The 16784-nt window shown below is 44.9% G+C and overlaps 13 non-coding genes across 13 annotated transcripts; all 13 read left to right on the top strand.

The window, feature by feature from the left end:
• Nucleotides 1-413: 413 nt before the first annotated feature.
• On the top strand, nt 414-604 carry LOC141249823 (U2 spliceosomal RNA). Its single transcript, XR_012312346.1, has one exon. It is a non-coding gene; the product is annotated as a U2 spliceosomal RNA (small nuclear RNA).
• Nucleotides 605-1719: 1115 nt separating this feature from the next.
• On the top strand, nt 1720-1910 carry LOC141249825 (U2 spliceosomal RNA). Its single transcript, XR_012312347.1, has one exon. It is a non-coding gene; the product is annotated as a U2 spliceosomal RNA (small nuclear RNA).
• A 1115-nt stretch (nt 1911-3025) lies between these two features.
• LOC141249826 (U2 spliceosomal RNA) lies at nt 3026-3216 on the top strand. Its single transcript, XR_012312348.1, has one exon. It is a non-coding gene; the product is annotated as a U2 spliceosomal RNA (small nuclear RNA).
• A 1114-nt stretch (nt 3217-4330) lies between these two features.
• On the top strand, nt 4331-4521 carry LOC141249827 (U2 spliceosomal RNA). Its single transcript, XR_012312349.1, has one exon. It is a non-coding gene; the product is annotated as a U2 spliceosomal RNA (small nuclear RNA).
• Nucleotides 4522-5636: 1115 nt separating this feature from the next.
• Nucleotides 5637-5827, top strand: LOC141249828 (U2 spliceosomal RNA). Its single transcript, XR_012312350.1, has one exon. It is a non-coding gene; the product is annotated as a U2 spliceosomal RNA (small nuclear RNA).
• Nucleotides 5828-6939: 1112 nt separating this feature from the next.
• Nucleotides 6940-7130, top strand: LOC141249829 (U2 spliceosomal RNA). The gene has a single exon (XR_012312351.1). It is a non-coding gene; the product is annotated as a U2 spliceosomal RNA (small nuclear RNA).
• Nucleotides 7131-8249: 1119 nt separating this feature from the next.
• Nucleotides 8250-8439, top strand: LOC141249838 (U2 spliceosomal RNA). Its single transcript, XR_012312360.1, has one exon. It is a non-coding gene; the product is annotated as a U2 spliceosomal RNA (small nuclear RNA).
• A 1113-nt stretch (nt 8440-9552) lies between these two features.
• Nucleotides 9553-9742, top strand: LOC141249837 (U2 spliceosomal RNA). Its single transcript, XR_012312359.1, has one exon. It is a non-coding gene; the product is annotated as a U2 spliceosomal RNA (small nuclear RNA).
• Nucleotides 9743-10856: 1114 nt separating this feature from the next.
• Nucleotides 10857-11046, top strand: LOC141249836 (U2 spliceosomal RNA). Its single transcript, XR_012312358.1, has one exon. It is a non-coding gene; the product is annotated as a U2 spliceosomal RNA (small nuclear RNA).
• Nucleotides 11047-12160: 1114 nt separating this feature from the next.
• LOC141249830 (U2 spliceosomal RNA) lies at nt 12161-12351 on the top strand. The gene has a single exon (XR_012312352.1). It is a non-coding gene; the product is annotated as a U2 spliceosomal RNA (small nuclear RNA).
• Nucleotides 12352-13466: 1115 nt separating this feature from the next.
• Nucleotides 13467-13657, top strand: LOC141249831 (U2 spliceosomal RNA). The gene has a single exon (XR_012312353.1). It is a non-coding gene; the product is annotated as a U2 spliceosomal RNA (small nuclear RNA).
• A 1115-nt stretch (nt 13658-14772) lies between these two features.
• Nucleotides 14773-14962, top strand: LOC141249835 (U2 spliceosomal RNA). Its single transcript, XR_012312357.1, has one exon. It is a non-coding gene; the product is annotated as a U2 spliceosomal RNA (small nuclear RNA).
• Nucleotides 14963-16077: 1115 nt separating this feature from the next.
• On the top strand, nt 16078-16268 carry LOC141249833 (U2 spliceosomal RNA). Its single transcript, XR_012312355.1, has one exon. It is a non-coding gene; the product is annotated as a U2 spliceosomal RNA (small nuclear RNA).
• The last annotated feature ends 516 nt before the right edge of the window (nt 16269-16784 follow it).

Consider the following 16784-nt stretch of genomic DNA (forward strand, 5'->3'; position numbering starts at 1 on the left):
GTCATAATAGGCTCTGAGCCTTTATATACCTGTGCACAGCAGCAGCCACCTTCAGTCTGCTGCTGGACAGCCAGCAGCAGCAGCAGCAGGAGAGGTATGTAATCAGGAGCCCTCCTGCTAAGGGTAGACAGCTGCTCGTTCCACCCCACCCCCCGCCTTAATTGGTTCTCCTCCCTTCCAACGGTGTTGAGGCGGGTGGGAACAGCAGGGGGTGAAGGTGCTGTGTTTAAAGAGGTGGAGTTATGCAGATCTAAAACGCGTGGATTGCAGCAGCAGCAAGCCGAAAAGTGCAGGCATGTAAGGGATCTAGAGGTTGACAACATGTCTTCTTAACGGGAGTCCAGGAGCTCATCTCCACAAATGGACTTTTCAGGATCCTTGGGTGGCTCCGTAGTTTGAAACCAATTCTGGTTATCGCTTCTCGGCCTTTTGGCTAAGATCAAGTGTAGTATCTGTTCTTATCAGTTTAATATCTGATACGTCCCCTATCTGGGGACCATATATTAAATGGATTTTTAGAACAGGGAGATGGAAAAAGAGCTTGCTCTGTCCACTCCACGCATTGACCTGGTATTGCAGTATCTCCAGGACCGGTGCACCCCTTCTTTAATGCAGTTTCTAAAATCAGAAAGAATTGAATTCAATGTTTTTTGTTCATTTTGCTTGTTTGTCGGATTTTGGGATGGACTCTTTGGCTTTGCTTTTCTTCTCCTCATTGGATTTTTCATGTTCAAAGTTGCAGAAGCCAGATTACAAGCTCATTTTGGTTCATCTTCAGCAACTGTGCATTGCATTGCCATGTAATGTGATGCAATGCTATCTTTCTAGCTCTCCCTTTTTACTTCCTTTTGGATAAACAGACATATTAGGCAAGCATTTTGGAGCTTTCACCTAAATAACTACAGGTGGTGAGATAAGCTGCACAATATAATTGACCTTTCAGTATATTGTTGCACACACACCATCTATTTAGCAAATGCCCTTGTTATCAACAGCAGCCTTTTAAACTCACCTGAGCTAACAGGTATGTGCGCTGGTTACTCTGCTGCGCTTAAAATTTCTTTTTTGGTTTGCTACAATGCCTTTTCTGAAACGTTGTCTCCTTCTGCTGGAACACTGACTTCTTTCATTTAATGCCTGCAGACTATAAAAGAGAACCCAACCCAAAAAGTTTGGTTGATTAGTCTGTGGCATTCTGTTAAACTGTTGCTTATGGCGGTCTCTGTGAGCTTCTCAGCGACATTCAGCCAGCCAGGTATCCTGCCTGCAGTAGATGGAATGTGGCAATGGAACGCTGGCTGCGCGTGTCATAATAGGCTCTGAGCCTTTATATACCTGTGCACAGCAGCAGCCACCTTCAGTCTGCTGCTGGACAGCCAGCAGCAGCAGCAGCAGGAGAGGTATGTAATCAGGAGCCCTCCTGCTAAGGGTAGACAGCTGCTCGTTCCACCCCACCCCCCGCCTTAATTGGTTCTCCTCCCTTCCAACGGTGTTGAGGCGGGTGGGAACAGCAGGGGGTGAAGGTGCTGTGTTTAAAGAGGTGGAGTTATGCAGATCTAAAACGCGTGGATTGCAGCAGCAGCAAGCCGAAAAGTGCAGGCATGTAAGGGATCTAGAGGTTGACAACATGTCTTCTTAACGGGAGTCCAGGAGCTCATCTCCACAAATGGACTTTTCAGGATCCTTGGGTGGCTCCGTAGTTTGAAACCAATTCTGGTTATCGCTTCTCGGCCTTTTGGCTAAGATCAAGTGTAGTATCTGTTCTTATCAGTTTAATATCTGATACGTCCCCTATCTGGGGACCATATATTAAATGGATTTTTAGAACAGGGAGATGGAAAAAGAGCTTGCTCTGTCCACTCCACGCATTGACCTGGTATTGCAGTATCTCCAGGACCGGTGCACCCCTTCTTTAATGCAGTTTCTAAAATCAGAAAGAATTGAATTCAATGTTTTTTGTTCATTTTGCTTGTTTGTCGGATTTTGGGATGGACTCTTTGGCTTTGCTTTTCTTCTCCTCATTGGATTTTTCATGTTCAAAGTTGCAGAAGCCAGATTACAAGCTCATTTTGGTTCATCTTCAGCAACTGTGCATTGCATTGCCATGTAATGTGATGCAATGCTATCTTTCTAGCTCTCCCTTTTTACTTCCTTTTGGATAAACAGACATATTAGGCAAGCATTTTGGAGCTTTCACCTAAATAACTACAGGTGGTGAGATAAGCTGCACAATATAATTGACCTTTCAGTATATTGTTGCACACACACCATCTATTTAGCAAATGCCCTTGTTATCAACAGCAGCCTTTTAAACTCACCTGAGCTAACAGGTATGTGCGCTGGTTACTCTGCTGCGCTTAAAATTTCTTTTTTGGTTTGCTACAATGCCTTTTCTGAAACGTTGTCTCCTTCTGCTGGAACACTGACTTCTTTCATTTAATGCCTGCAGACTATAAAAGAGAACCCAACCCAAAAAGTTTGGTTGATTAGTCTGTGGCATTCTGTTAAACTGTTGCTTATGGCGGTCTCTGTGAGCTTCTCAGCGACATTCAGCCAGCCAGGTATCCTGCCTGCAGTAGATGGAATGTGGCAATGGAACGCTGGCTGCGCGTGTCATAATAGGCTCTGAGCCTTTATATACCTGTGCACAGCAGCAGCCACCTTCAGTCTGCTGCTGGACAGCCAGCAGCAGCAGCAGCAGGAGAGGTATGTAATCAGGAGCCCTCCTGCTAAGGGTAGACAGCTGCTCGTTCCACCCCACCCCCCGCCTTAATTGGTTCTCCTCCCTTCCAACGGTGTTGAGGCGGGTGGGAACAGCAGGGGGTGAAGGTGCTGTGTTTAAAGAGGTGGAGTTATGCAGATCTAAAACGCGTGGATTGCAGCAGCAGCAAGCCGAAAAGTGCAGGCATGTAAGGGATCTAGAGGTTGACAACATGTCTTCTTAACGGGAGTCCAGGAGCTCATCTCCACAAATGGACTTTTCAGGATCCTTGGGTGGCTCCGTAGTTTGAAACCAATTCTGGTTATCGCTTCTCGGCCTTTTGGCTAAGATCAAGTGTAGTATCTGTTCTTATCAGTTTAATATCTGATACGTCCCCTATCTGGGGACCATATATTAAATGGATTTTTAGAACAGGGAGATGGAAAAAGAGCTTGCTCTGTCCACTCCACGCATTGACCTGGTATTGCAGTATCTCCAGGACCGGTGCACCCCTTCTTTAATGCAGTTTCTAAAATCAGAAAGAATTGAATTCAATGTTTTTTGTTCATTTTGCTTGTTTGTCGGATTTTGGGATGGACTCTTTGGCTTTGCTTTTCTTCTCCTCATTGGATTTTTCATGTTCAAAGTTGCAGAAGCCAGATTACAAGCTCTTTTGGTTCATCTTCAGCAACTGTGCATTGCATTGCCATGTAATGTGATGCAATGCTATCTTTCTAGCTCTCCCTTTTTACTTCCTTTTGGATAAACAGACATATTAGGCAAGCATTTTGGAGCTTTCACCTAAATAACTACAGGTGGTGAGATAAGCTGCACAATATAATTGACCTTTCAGTATATTGTTGCACACACACCATCTATTTAGCAAATGCCCTTGTTATCAACAGCAGCCTTTTAAACTCACCTGAGCTAACAGGTATGTGCGCTGGTTACTCTGCTGCGCTTAAAATTTCTTTTTTGGTTTGCTACAATGCCTTTTCTGAAACGTTGTCTCCTTCTGCTGGAACACTGACTTCTTTCATTTAATGCCTGCAGACTATAAAAGAGAACCCAACCCAAAAAGTTTGGTTGATTAGTCTGTGGCATTCTGTTAAACTGTTGCTTATGGCGGTCTCTGTGAGCTTCTCAGCGACATTCAGCCAGCCAGGTATCCTGCCTGCAGTAGATGGAATGTGGCAATGGAACGCTGGCTGCGCGTGTCATAATAGGCTCTGAGCCTTTATATACCTGTGCACAGCAGCAGCCACCTTCAGTCTGCTGCTGGACAGCCAGCAGCAGCAGCAGCAGGAGAGGTATGTAATCAGGAGCCCTCCTGCTAAGGGTAGACAGCTGCTCGTTCCACCCCACCCCCCGCCTTAATTGGTTCTCCTCCCTTCCAACGGTGTTGAGGCGGGTGGGAACAGCAGGGGGTGAAGGTGCTGTGTTTAAAGAGGTGGAGTTATGCAGATCTAAAACGCGTGGATTGCAGCAGCAGCAAGCCGAAAAGTGCAGGCATGTAAGGGATCTAGAGGTTGACAACATGTCTTCTTAACGGGAGTCCAGGAGCTCATCTCCACAAATGGACTTTTCAGGATCCTTGGGTGGCTCCGTAGTTTGAAACCAATTCTGGTTATCGCTTCTCGGCCTTTTGGCTAAGATCAAGTGTAGTATCTGTTCTTATCAGTTTAATATCTGATACGTCCCCTATCTGGGGACCATATATTAAATGGATTTTTAGAACAGGGAGATGGAAAAAGAGCTTGCTCTGTCCACTCCACGCATTGACCTGGTATTGCAGTATCTCCAGGACCGGTGCACCCCTTCTTTAATGCAGTTTCTAAAATCAGAAAGAATTGAATTCAATGTTTTTTGTTCATTTTGCTTGTTTGTCGGATTTTGGGATGGACTCTTTGGCTTTGCTTTTCTTCTCCTCATTGGATTTTTCATGTTCAAAGTTGCAGAAGCCAGATTACAAGCTCATTTTGGTTCATCTTCAGCAACTGTGCATTGCATTGCCATGTAATGTGATGCAATGCTATCTTTCTAGCTCTCCCTTTTTACTTCCTTTTGGATAAACAGACATATTAGGCAAGCATTTTGGAGCTTTCACCTAAATAACTACAGGTGGTGAGATAAGCTGCACAATATAATTGACCTTTCAGTATATTGTTGCACACACACCATCTATTTAGCAAATGCCCTTGTTATCAACAGCAGCCTTTTAAACTCACCTGAGCTAACAGGTATGTGCGCTGGTTACTCTGCTGCGCTTAAAATTTCTTTTTTGGTTTGCTACAATGCCTTTTCTGAAACGTTGTCTCCTTCTGCTGGAACACTGACTTCTTTCATTTAATGCCTGCAGACTATAAAAGAGAACCCAACCCAAAAAGTTTGGTTGATTAGTCTGTGGCATTCTGTTAAACTGTTGCTTATGGCGGTCTCTGTGAGCTTCTCAGCGACATTCAGCCAGCCAGGTATCCTGCCTGCAGTAGATGGAATGTGGCAATGGAACGCTGGCTGCGCGTGTCATAATAGGCTCTGAGCCTTTATATACCTGTGCACAGCAGCAGCCACCTTCAGTCTGCTGCTGGACAGCCAGCAGCAGCAGCAGCAGGAGAGGTATGTAATCAGGAGCCCTCCTGCTAAGGGTAGACAGCTGCTCGTTCCACCCCACCCCCCGCCTTAATTGGTTCTCCTCCCTTCCAACGGTGTTGAGGCGGGTGGGAACAGCAGGGGGTGAAGGTGCTGTGTTTAAAGAGGTGGAGTTATGCAGATCTAAAACGCGTGGATTGCAGCAGCAGCAAGCCGAAAAGTGCAGGCATGTAAGGGATCTAGAGGTTGACAACATGTCTTCTTAACGGGAGTCCAGGAGCTCATCTCCACAAATGGACTTTTCAGGATCCTTGGGTGGCTCCGTAGTTTGAAACCAATTCTGGTTATCGCTTCTCGGCCTTTTGGCTAAGATCAAGTGTAGTATCTGTTCTTATCAGTTTAATATCTGATACGTCCCCTATCTGGGGACCATATATTAAATGGATTTTTAGAACAGGGAGATGGAAAAAGAGCTTGCTCTGTCCACTCCACGCATTGACCTGGTATTGCAGTATCTCCAGGACCGGTGCACCCCTTCTTTAATGCAGTTTCTAAAATCAGAAAGAATTGAATTCAATGTTTTTTGTTCATTTTGCTTGTTTGTCGGATTTTGGGATGGACTCTTTGGCTTTGCTTTTCTTCTCCTCATTGGATTTTTCATGTTCAAAGTTGCAGAAGCCAGATTACAAGCTCATTTTGGTTCATCTTCAGCAACTGTGCATTGCATTGCCATGTAATGTGATGCAATGCTATCTTTCTAGCTCTCCCTTTTTACTTCCTTTTGGATAAACAGACATATTAGGCAAGCATTTTGGAGCTTTCACCTAAATAACTACAGGTGGTGAGATAAAGCTGCACAATATAATTGACCTTTCAGTATATTGTTGCACACACACCATCTATTTAGCAAATGCCCTTGTTATCAACAGCAGCCTTTTAAACTCACCTGAGCTAACAGGTATGTGCGCTGGTTACTCTGCTGCGCTAAAATTTCTTTTTTGGTTTGCTACAATGCCTTTTCTGAAACGTTGTCTCCTTCTGCTGGAACACTGACTTCTTTCATTTAATGCCTGCAGACTATAAAAGAGAACCCAACCCAAAAAGTTTGGTTGATTAGTCTGTGGCATTCTGTTAAACTGTTGCTTATGGCGGTCTCTGTGAGCTTCTCAGCGACATTCAGCCAGCCAGGTATCCTGCCTGCAGTAGATGGAATGTGGCAATGGAACGCTGGCTGCGCGTGTCATATAGGCTCTGAGCCTTTATATACCTGTGCACAGCAGCAGCCACCTTCAGTCTGCTGCTGGACAGCCAGCAGCAGCAGCAGCAGGAGAGGTATGTAATCAGGAGCCCTCCTGCTAAGGGTAGACAGCTGCTCGTTCCACCCCACCCCCCGCCTTAATTGGTTCTCCTCCCTTCCAACGGTGTTGAGGCGGGTGGGAACAGCAGGGGTGAAGGTGCTGTGTTTAAAGAGGTGGAGTTATGCAGATCTAAAACGCGTGGATTGCAGCAGCAGCAAGCCGAAAAGTGCAGGCATGTAAGGGATCTAGAGGTTGACAACATGTCTTCTTAACGGGAGTCCAGGAGCTCATCTCCACAAATGGACTTTTCAGGATCCTTGGGTGGCTCCGTAGTTTGAAACCAATTCTGGTATCGCTTCTCGGCCTTTTGGCTAAGATCAAGTGTAGTATCTGTTCTTATCAGTTTAATATCTGATACGTCCCCTATCTGGGGACCATATATTAAATGGATTTTTAGAACAGGGAGATGGAAAAAGAGCTTGCTCTGTCCACTCCACGCATTGACCTGGTATTGCAGTATCTCCAGGACCGGTGCACCCCTTCTTTAATGCAGTTTCTAAAATCAGAAAGAATTGAATTCAATGTTTTTTTGTTCATTTTGCTTGTTTGTCGGATTTGGGGATGGACTCTTTGGCTTTGCTTTTCTTCTCCTCATTGGAATTTTTCATGTTCAAAGTTGCAGAGGCCAGATTACAAGCTCATTTTGGTTCATCTTCAGCAACTGTGCATTGCATTGCCATGTAATGTGATGCAATGCTATCTTTCTAGCTCTCCCTTTTTACTTCCTTTTGGATAAAACAGACATATTAGGCAAGCATTTTGGAGCTTTCACCTAAATAACTACAGGTGGTGAGATAAGCTGCACAATATAATTGACCTTTCAGTATATTGTTGCACACACACCATCTATTTAGCAAATGCCCTTGTTATCAACAGCAGCCTTTTAAACTCACCTGAGCTAACAGGTATGTGCGCTGGTTACTCTGCTGCGCTTAAAATTTCTTTTTTGGTTTGCTACAATGCCTTTTCTGAAACGTTGTCTCCTTCTGCTGGAACACTGACTTCTTTCATTTAATGCCTGCAGACTATAAAAGAGAACCCAACCCAAAAAGTTTGGTTGATTAGTCTGTGGCATTCTGTTAAACTGTTGCTTATGGCGGTCTCTGTGAGCTTCTCAGCGACATTCAGCCAGCCAGGTATCCTGCCTGCAGTAGATGGAATGTGGCAATGGAACGCTGGGCTGCGCGTGTCATAATAGGCTCTGAGCCTTTATATACCTGTGCACAGCAGCAGCCACCTTCAGTCTGCTGCTGGACAGCCAGCAGCAGCAGCAGCAGGAGAGGTATGTAATCAGGAGCCCTCCTGCTAAGGGTAGACAGCTGCTCGTTCCACCCCACCCCCCGCCTTAATTGGTTCTCCTCCCTTCAACGGTGTTGAGGCGGGTGGGAACAGCAGGGGTTGAAGGTGCTGTGTTTAAAGAGGTGGAGTTATGCAGATCTAAAACGCGTGGATTGCAGCAGCAGCAAGCCGAAAAGTTGCAGGCATGTAAGGGATCTAGAGGTTGACAACATGTCTTCTTAACGGGAGTCCAGGAGCTCATCTCCACAAATGGACTTTTCAGGATCCTTGGGTGGCTCCGTAGTTTGAAACCAATTCTGGTTATCGCTTCTCGGCCTTTGGCTAAGATCAAGTGTAGTATCTGTTCTTATCAGTTTAATATCTGATACGTCCCCTATCTGGGGACCATATATTAAATGGATTTTTAGAACAGGGAGATGGAAAAAGAGCTTGCTCTGTCCACTCCACGCATTGACCTGGTATTGCAGTATCTCCAGGACCGGTGACCCCTTCTTTAATGCAGTTTCTAAAATCAGAAAGAATTGAATTCAATGTTTTTTGTTCATTTTGCTTGTTTGTCGGATTTTGGGATGGACTCTTTGGCTTTGCTTTTCTTCTCCTCATTGGATTTTTCATGTTCAAAGTTGCAGAAGCCAGATTACAAGCTCATTTTGGTTCATCTTCAGCAACTGTGCATTGCATTGCCATGTAATGTGATGCAATGCTATCTTTCTAGCTCTCCCTTTTTACTTCCTTTTGGATAAACAGACATATTAGGCAAGCATTTTGGAGCTTTCACCTAAATAACTACAGGTGGTGAGATAAGCTGCACAATATAATTGACCTTTCAGTATATTGTTGCACACACACATCTATTTAGCAAATGCCCTTGTTATCAACAGCAGCCTTTTAAACTCACCTGAGCTAACAGGTATGTGCGCTGGTTACTCTGCTGCGCTTAAAATTTCTTTTTTGGTTTGCTACAATGCCTTTTCTGAAACGTTGTCTCCTTCTGCTGGAACACTGACTTCTTTCATTTAATGCCTGCAGACTATAAAGAGAACCCAACCCAAAAAGTTTGGTTGATTAGTCTGTGGCATTCTGTTAAACTGTTGCTTATGGCGGTCTCTGTGAGCTTCTCAGCGACATTCAGCCAGCCAGGTATCCTGCCTGCAGTAGATGGAATGTGGCAATGGAACGCTGGCTGCGCGTGTCATAATAGGCTCTGAGCCTTTATATACCTGTGCACAGCAGCAGCCACCTTCAGTCTGCTGCTGGACAGCCAGCAGCAGCAGCAGCAGGAGAGGTATGTAATCAGGAGCCCTCCTGCTAAGGGTAGACAGCTGCTCGTTCCACCCCACCCCCCGCCTTAATTGGTTCTCCTCCCTTCCAACGGTGTTGAGGCGGGTGGGAACAGCAGGGGGTGAAGGTGCTGTGTTTAAAAGAGGTGGAGTTATGCAGATCTAAAACGCGTGGATTGCAGCAGCAGCAAGCCGAAAAGTGCAGGCATGTAAGGGATCTAGAGGTTGACAACATGTCTTCTTAACGGGAGTCCAGGAGCTCATCTCCACAAATGGACTTTTCAGGATCCTTGGGTGGCTCCGTAGTTTGAAACCAATTCTGGTTATCGCTTCTCGGCCTTTTGGCTAAGATCAAGTGTAGTATCTGTTCTTATCAGTTTAATATCTGATACGTCCCCTATCTGGGGACCATATATTAAATGGATTTTTAGAACAGGGAGATGGAAAAAGAGCTTGCTCTGTCCACTCCACGCATTGACCTGTATTGCAGTATCTCCAGGACCGGTGCACCCCTTCTTTAATGCAGTTTCTAAAATCAGAAAGAATTGAATTCAATGTTTTTTGTTCATTTTGCTTGTTTGTCGGATTTTGGGATGGACTCTTTGGCTTTGCTTTTCTTCTCCTCATTGGATTTTTCATGTTCAAAGTTGCAGAAGCCAGATTACAAGCTCATTTTGGTTCATCTTCAGCAACTGTGCATTGCATTGCCATGTAATGTGATGCAATGCTATCTTTCTAGCTCTCCCTTTTTACTTCCTTTTGGATAAACAGACATATTAGGCAAGCATTTTGGAGCTTTCACCTAAATAACTACAGGTGGTGAGATAAGCTGCACAATATAATTGACCTTTCAGTATATTGTTGCACACACACCATCTATTTAGCAAATGCCCTTGTTATCAACAGCAGCCTTTTAAACTCACCTGAGCTAACAGGTATGTGCGCTGGTTACTCTGCTGCGCTTAAAATTTCTTTTTTGGTTTGCTACAATGCCTTTTCTGAAACGTTGTCTCCTTCTGCTGGAACACTGACTTCTTTCATTTAATGCCTGCAGACTATAAAAGAGAACCCAACCCAAAAAGTTTGGTTGATTAGTCTGTGGCATTCTGTTAAACTGTTGCTTATGGCGGTCTCTGTGAGCTTCTCAGCGACATTCAGCCAGCAGGTATCCTGCCTGCAGTAGATGGAATGTGGCAATGGAACGCTGGCTGCGCGTGTCATAATAGGCTCTGAGCCTTTATATACCTGTGCACAGCAGCAGCCACCTTCAGTCTGCTGCTGGACAGCCAGCAGCAGCAGCAGCAGGAGAGGTATGTAATCAGGAGCCCTCCTGCTAAGGGTAGACAGCTGCTCGTTCCACCCCACCCCCCGCCTTAATTGGTTCTCCTCCCTTCCAACGGTGTTGAGGCGGGTGGGAACAGCAGGGGGTGAAGGTGCTGTGTTTAAAGAGGTGGAGTTATGCAGATCTAAAACGCGTGGATTGCAGCAGCAGCAAGCCGAAAAGTGCAGGCATGTAAGGGATCTAGAGGTTGACAACATGTCTTCTTAACGGGAGTCCAGGAGCTCATCTCCACAAATGGACTTTTCAGGATCCTTGGGTGGCTCCGTAGTTTGAAACCAATTCTGGTTATCGCTTCTCGGCCTTTTGGCTAAGATCAAGTGTAGTATCTGTTCTTATCAGTTTAATATCTGATACGTCCCCTATCTGGGACCATATATTAAATGGATTTTTAGAACAGGGAGATGGAAAAAGAGCTTGCTCTGTCCACTCCACGCATTGACCTGGTATTGCAGTATCTCCAGGACCGGTGCACCCCTTCTTTAATGCAGTTTCTAAAATCAGAAAGAATTGAATTCAATGTTTTTGTTCATTTTGCTTGTTTGTCGGATTTTGGGATGGACTCTTTGGCTTTGCTTTTCTTCTCCTCATTGGATTTTTCATGTTCAAAGTTGCAGAAGCCAGATTACAAGCTCATTTTGGTTCATCTTCAGCAACTGTGCATTGCATTGCCATGTAATGTGATGCAATGCTATCTTTCTAGCTCTCCTTTTTACTTCCTTTTGGATAAACAGACATATTAGGCAAGCATTTTGGAGCTTTCACCTAAATAACTACAGGTGGTGAGATAAGCTGCACAATATAATTGACCTTTCAGTATATTGTTGCACACACACCATCTATTTAGCAAATGCCCTTGTTATCAACAGCAGCCTTTTAAACTCACCTGAGCTAACAGGTATGTGCGCTGGTTACTCTGCTGCGCTTAAAATTTCTTTTTTGGTTTGCTACAATGCCTTTTCTGAAACGTTGTCTCCTTCTGCTGGAACACTGACTTCTTTCATTTAATGCCTGCAGACTATAAAAGAGAACCCAACCCAAAAAGTTTGGTTGATTAGTCTGTGGCATTCTGTTAAACTGTTGCTTATGGCGGTCTCTGTGAGCTTCTCAGCGACATTCAGCCAGCCAGGTATCCTGCCTGCAGTAGATGGAATGTGGCAATGGAACGCTGGCTGCGCGTGTCATAATAGGCTCTGAGCCTTTATATACCTGTGCACAGCAGCAGCCACCTTCAGTCTGCTGCTGGACAGCCAGCAGCAGCAGCAGCAGGAGAGGTATGTAATCAGGAGCCCTCCTGCTAAGGGTAGACAGCTGCTCGTTCCACCCCCACCCCCCGCCTTAATTGGTTCTCCTCCCTTCCAACGGTGTTGAGGCGGGTGGGAACAGCAGGGGGTGAAGGTGCTGTGTTTAAAGAGGTGGAGTTATGCAGATCTAAAACGCGTGGATTGCAGCAGCAGCAAGCCGAAAAGTGCAGGCATGTAAGGGATCTAGAGGTTGACAACATGTCTTCTTAACGGGAGTCCAGGAGCTCATCTCCACAAATGGACTTTTCAGGATCCTTGGGTGGCTCCGTAGTTTGAAACCAATTCTGGTTATCGCTTCTCGGCCTTTTGGCTAAGATCAAGTGTAGTATCTGTTCTTATCAGTTTAATATCTGATACGTCCCCTATCTGGGGACCATATATTAAATGGATTTTTAGAACAGGGAGATGGAAAAAGAGCTTGCTCTGTCCACTCCACGCATTGACCTGGTATTGCAGTATCTCCAGGACCGGTGCACCCCTTCTTTAATGCAGTTTCTAAAATCAGAAAGAATTGAATTCAATGTTTTTTGTTCATTTTGCTTGTTTGTCGGATTTTGGGATGGACTCTTTGGCTTTGCTTTTCTTCTCCTCATTGGATTTTTCATGTTCAAAGTTGCAGAAGCCAGATTACAAGCTCATTTTGGTTCATCTTCAGCAACTGTGCATTGCATTGCCATGTAATGTGATGCAATGCTATCTTTCTAGCTCTCCCTTTTTACTTCCTTTTGGATAAACAGACATATTAGGCAAGCATTTTGGAGCTTTCACCTAAATAACTACAGGTGGTGAGATAAGCTGCACAATATAATTGACCTTTCAGTATATTGTTGCACACACACCATCTATTTAGCAAATGCCCTTGTTATCAACAGCAGCCTTTTAAACTCACCTGAGCTAACAGGTATGTGCGCTGGTTACTCTGCTGCGCTTAAAATTTCTTTTTTGGTTTGCTACAATGCCTTTTCTGAAACGTTGTCTCCTTCTGCTGGAACACTGACTTCTTTCATTTAATGCCTGCAGACTATAAAAGAGAACCCAACCCAAAAAGTTTGGTTGATTAGTCTGTGGCATTCTGTTAAACTGTTGCTTATGGCGGTCTCTGTGAGCTTCTCAGCGACATTCAGCCAGCCAGGTATCCTGCCTGCAGTAGATGGAATGTGGCAATGGAACGCTGGCTGCGCGTGTCATAATAGGCTCTGAGCCTTTATATACCTGTGCACAGCAGCAGCCACCTTCAGTCTGCTGCTGGACAGCCAGCAGCAGCAGCAGCAGGAGAGGTATGTAATCAGGAGCCCTCCTGCTAAGGGTAGACAGCTGCTCGTTCCACCCCACCCCCCGCCTTAATTGGTTCTCCTCCCTTCCAACGGTGTTGAGGCGGGTGGGAACAGCAGGGGGTGAAGGTGCTGTGTTTAAAGAGGTGGAGTTATGCAGATCTAAAACGCGTGGATTGCAGCAGCAGCAAGCCGAAAAGTGCAGGCATGTAAGGGATCTAGAGGTTGACAACATGTCTTCTTAACGGGAGTCCAGGAGCTCATCTCCACAAATGGACTTTTCAGGATCCTTGGGTGGCTCCGTAGTTTGAAACCAATTCTGGTTATCGCTTCTCGGCCTTTTGGCTAAGATCAAGTGTAGTATCTGTTCTTATCAGTTTAATATCTGATACGTCCCCTATCTGGGGACCATATATTAAATGGATTTTTAGAACAGGGAGATGGAAAAAGAGCTTGCTCTGTCCACTCCACGCATTGACCTGGTATTGCAGTATCTCCAGGACCGGTGCACCCCTTCTTTAATGCAGTTTCTAAAATCAGAAAGAATTGAATTCAATGTTTTTTGTTCATTTTGCTTGTTTGTCGGATTTTGGGATGGACTCTTTGGCTTTGCTTTTCTTCTCCTCATTGGATTTTTCATGTTCAAAGTTGCAGAAGCCAGATTACAAGCTCATTTTGGTTCATCTTCAGCAACTGTGCATTGCATTGCCATGTAATGTGATGCAATGCTATCTTTCTAGCTCTCCCTTTTTTACTTCCTTTTGGATAAACAGACATATTAGGCAAGCATTTTGGAGCTTTCACCTAAATAACTACAGGTGGTGAGATAAGCTGCACAATATAATTGACCTTTCAGTATATTGTTGCACACACACCATCTATTTAGCAAATGCCCTTGTTATCAACAGCAGCCTTTTAAACTCACCTGAGCTAACAGGTATGTGCGCTGGTTACTCTGCTGCGCTTAAAATTTCTTTTTGGTTTGCTACAATGCCTTTTCTGAAACGTTGTCTCCTTCTGCTGGAACACTGACTTCTTTCATTTAATGCCTGCAGACTATAAAAGAGAACCCCAACCCAAAAAGTTTGGTTGATTAGTCTGTGGCATTCTGTTAAACTGTTGCTTATGGCGGTCTCTGTGAGCTTCTCAGCGACATTCAGCCAGCCAGGTATCCTGCCTGCAGTAGATGGAATGTGGCAATGGAACGCTGGCTGCGCGTGTCATAATAGGCTCTGAGCCTTTATATACCTGTGCACAGCAGCAGCCACCTTCAGTCTGCTGCTGGACAGCCAGCAGCAGCAGCAGCAGGAGAGGTATGTAATCAGGAGCCCTCCTGCTAAGGGTAGACAGCTGCTCGTTCCACCCCACCCCCGCCTTAATTGGTTCTCCTCCCTTCCAACGGTGTTGAGGCGGGTGGGAACAGCAGGGGGTGAAGGTGCTGTGTTTAAAGAGGTGGAGTTATGCAGATCTAAAACGCGTGGATTGCAGCAGCAGCAAGCCGAAAAGTGCAGGCATGTAAGGGATCTAGAGGTTGACAACATGTCTTCTTAACGGGAGTCCAGGAGCTCATCTCCACAAATGGACTTTTCAGGATCCTTGGGTGGCTCCGTAGTTTGAAACCAATTCTGGTTATCGCTTCTCGGCCTTTTGGCTAAGATCAAGTGTAGTATCTGTTCTTATCAGTTTAATATCTGATACGTCCCCTATCTGGGGACCATATATTAAATGGATTTTAGAACAGGGAGATGGAAAAAGAGCTTGCTCTGTCCACTCCACGCATTGACCTGGTATTGCAGTATCTCCAGGACCGGTGCACCCCTTCTTTAATGCAGTTTCTAAAATCAGGAAAGAATTGAATTCAATGTTTTTTGTTCATTTTGCTTGTTTGTCGGATTTTGGGATGGACTCTTTGGCTTTGCTTTTCTTCTCCTCATTGGATTTTTCATGTTCAAAGTTGCAGAAGCCAGATTACAAGCTCATTTTGGTTCATCTTCAGCAACTGTGCATTGCATTGCCATGTAATGTGATGCAATGCTATCTTTCTAGCTCTCCCTTTTTACTTCCTTTTGGATAAACAGACATATTAGGCAAGCATTTTGGAGCTTTCACCTAAATAACTACAGGTGGTGAGATAAGCTGCACAATATAATTGACCTTTCAGTATATTGTTGCACACACACCATCTATTTAGCAAATGCCTTGTTATCAACAGCAGCCTTTTAAACTCACCTGAGCTAACAGGTATGTGCGCTGGTTACTCTGCTGCGCTTAAAATTTCTTTTTTGGTTTGCTACAATGCCTTTTCTGAAACGTTGTCTCCTTCTGCTGGAACACTGACTTCTTTCATTTAATGCCTGCAGACTATAAAAGAGAACCCAACCCAAAAAGTTTGGTTGATTAGTCTGTGGCATTCTGTTAAACTGTTGCTTATGGCGGTCTCTGTGAGCTTCTCAGCGACATTCAGCCAGCCAGGTATCCTGCCTGCAGTAGATGGAATGTGGCAATGGAACGCTGGCTGCGCGTGTCATAATAGGCTCTGAGCCTTTATATACCTGTGCACAGCAGCAGCCACCTTCAGTCTGCTGCTGGACAGCCAGCAGCAGCAGCAGCAGGAGAGGTATGTAATCAGGAGCCCTCCTGCTAAGGGTAGACAGCTGCTCGTTCCACCCCACCCCCCGCCTTAATTGGTTCTCCTCCCTTCCAACGGTGTTGAGGCGGGTGGGAACAGCAGGGGGTGAAGGTGCTGTGTTTAAAGAGGTGGAGTTATGCAGATCTAAAACGCGTGGATTGCAGCAGCAGCAAGCCGAAAAGTGCAGGCATGTAAGGGATCTAGAGGTTGACAACATGTCTTCTTAACGGGAGTCCAGGAGCTCATCTCCACAAATGGACTTTTCAGGATCCTTGGGTGGCTCCGTAGTTTGAAACCAATTCTGGTTATCGCTTCTCGGCCTTTTGGCTAAGATCAAGTGTAGTATCTGTTCTTATCAGTTTAATATCTGATACGTCCCCTATCTGGGGACCATATATTAAATGGATTTTTAGAACAGGGAGATGGAAAAAGAGCTTGCTCTGTCCACTCCACGCATTGACCTGGTATTGCAGTATCTCCAGGACCGGTGCACCCCTTCTTTAATGCAGTTTCTAAAATCAGAAAGAATTGAATTCAATGTTTTTTGTTCATTTTGCTTGTTTGTCGGATTTTGGGATGGACTCTTTGGCTTTGCTTTTCTTCTCCTCATTGGATTTTTCATGTTCAAAGTTGCAGAAGCCAGATTACAAGCTCATTTTGGTTCATCTTCAGCAACTGTGCATTGCATTGCCATGTAATGTGATGCAATGCTATCTTTCTAGCTCTCCCTTTTTACTTCCTTTTGGATAAACAGACATATTAGGCAAGCATTTTGGAGCTTTCACCTAAATAACTACAGGTGGTGAGATAAGCTGCACAATATAATTGACCTTTCAGTATATTGTTGCACACACACCATCTATTTAGCAAATGCCCTTGTTATCAACAGCAGCCTTTTAAACTCACCTGAGCTAACAGGTATGTGCGCTGGGTTACTCTGCTGCGCTTAAAATTTCTTTTTGGTTTGCTACAATGCCTTTTCTGAAACGTTGTCTCCTTCTGCCTGGAACACTG

Source organism: Phyllobates terribilis, unplaced genomic scaffold (genome assembly GCF_046119375.1).
Source record: "Phyllobates terribilis strain yellow unplaced genomic scaffold, ASM4611937v1 Scaffold_5157__1_contigs__length_53884, whole genome shotgun sequence".
NCBI classification, from domain to species: Eukaryota; Metazoa; Chordata; class Amphibia; order Anura; family Dendrobatidae; genus Phyllobates; species Phyllobates terribilis.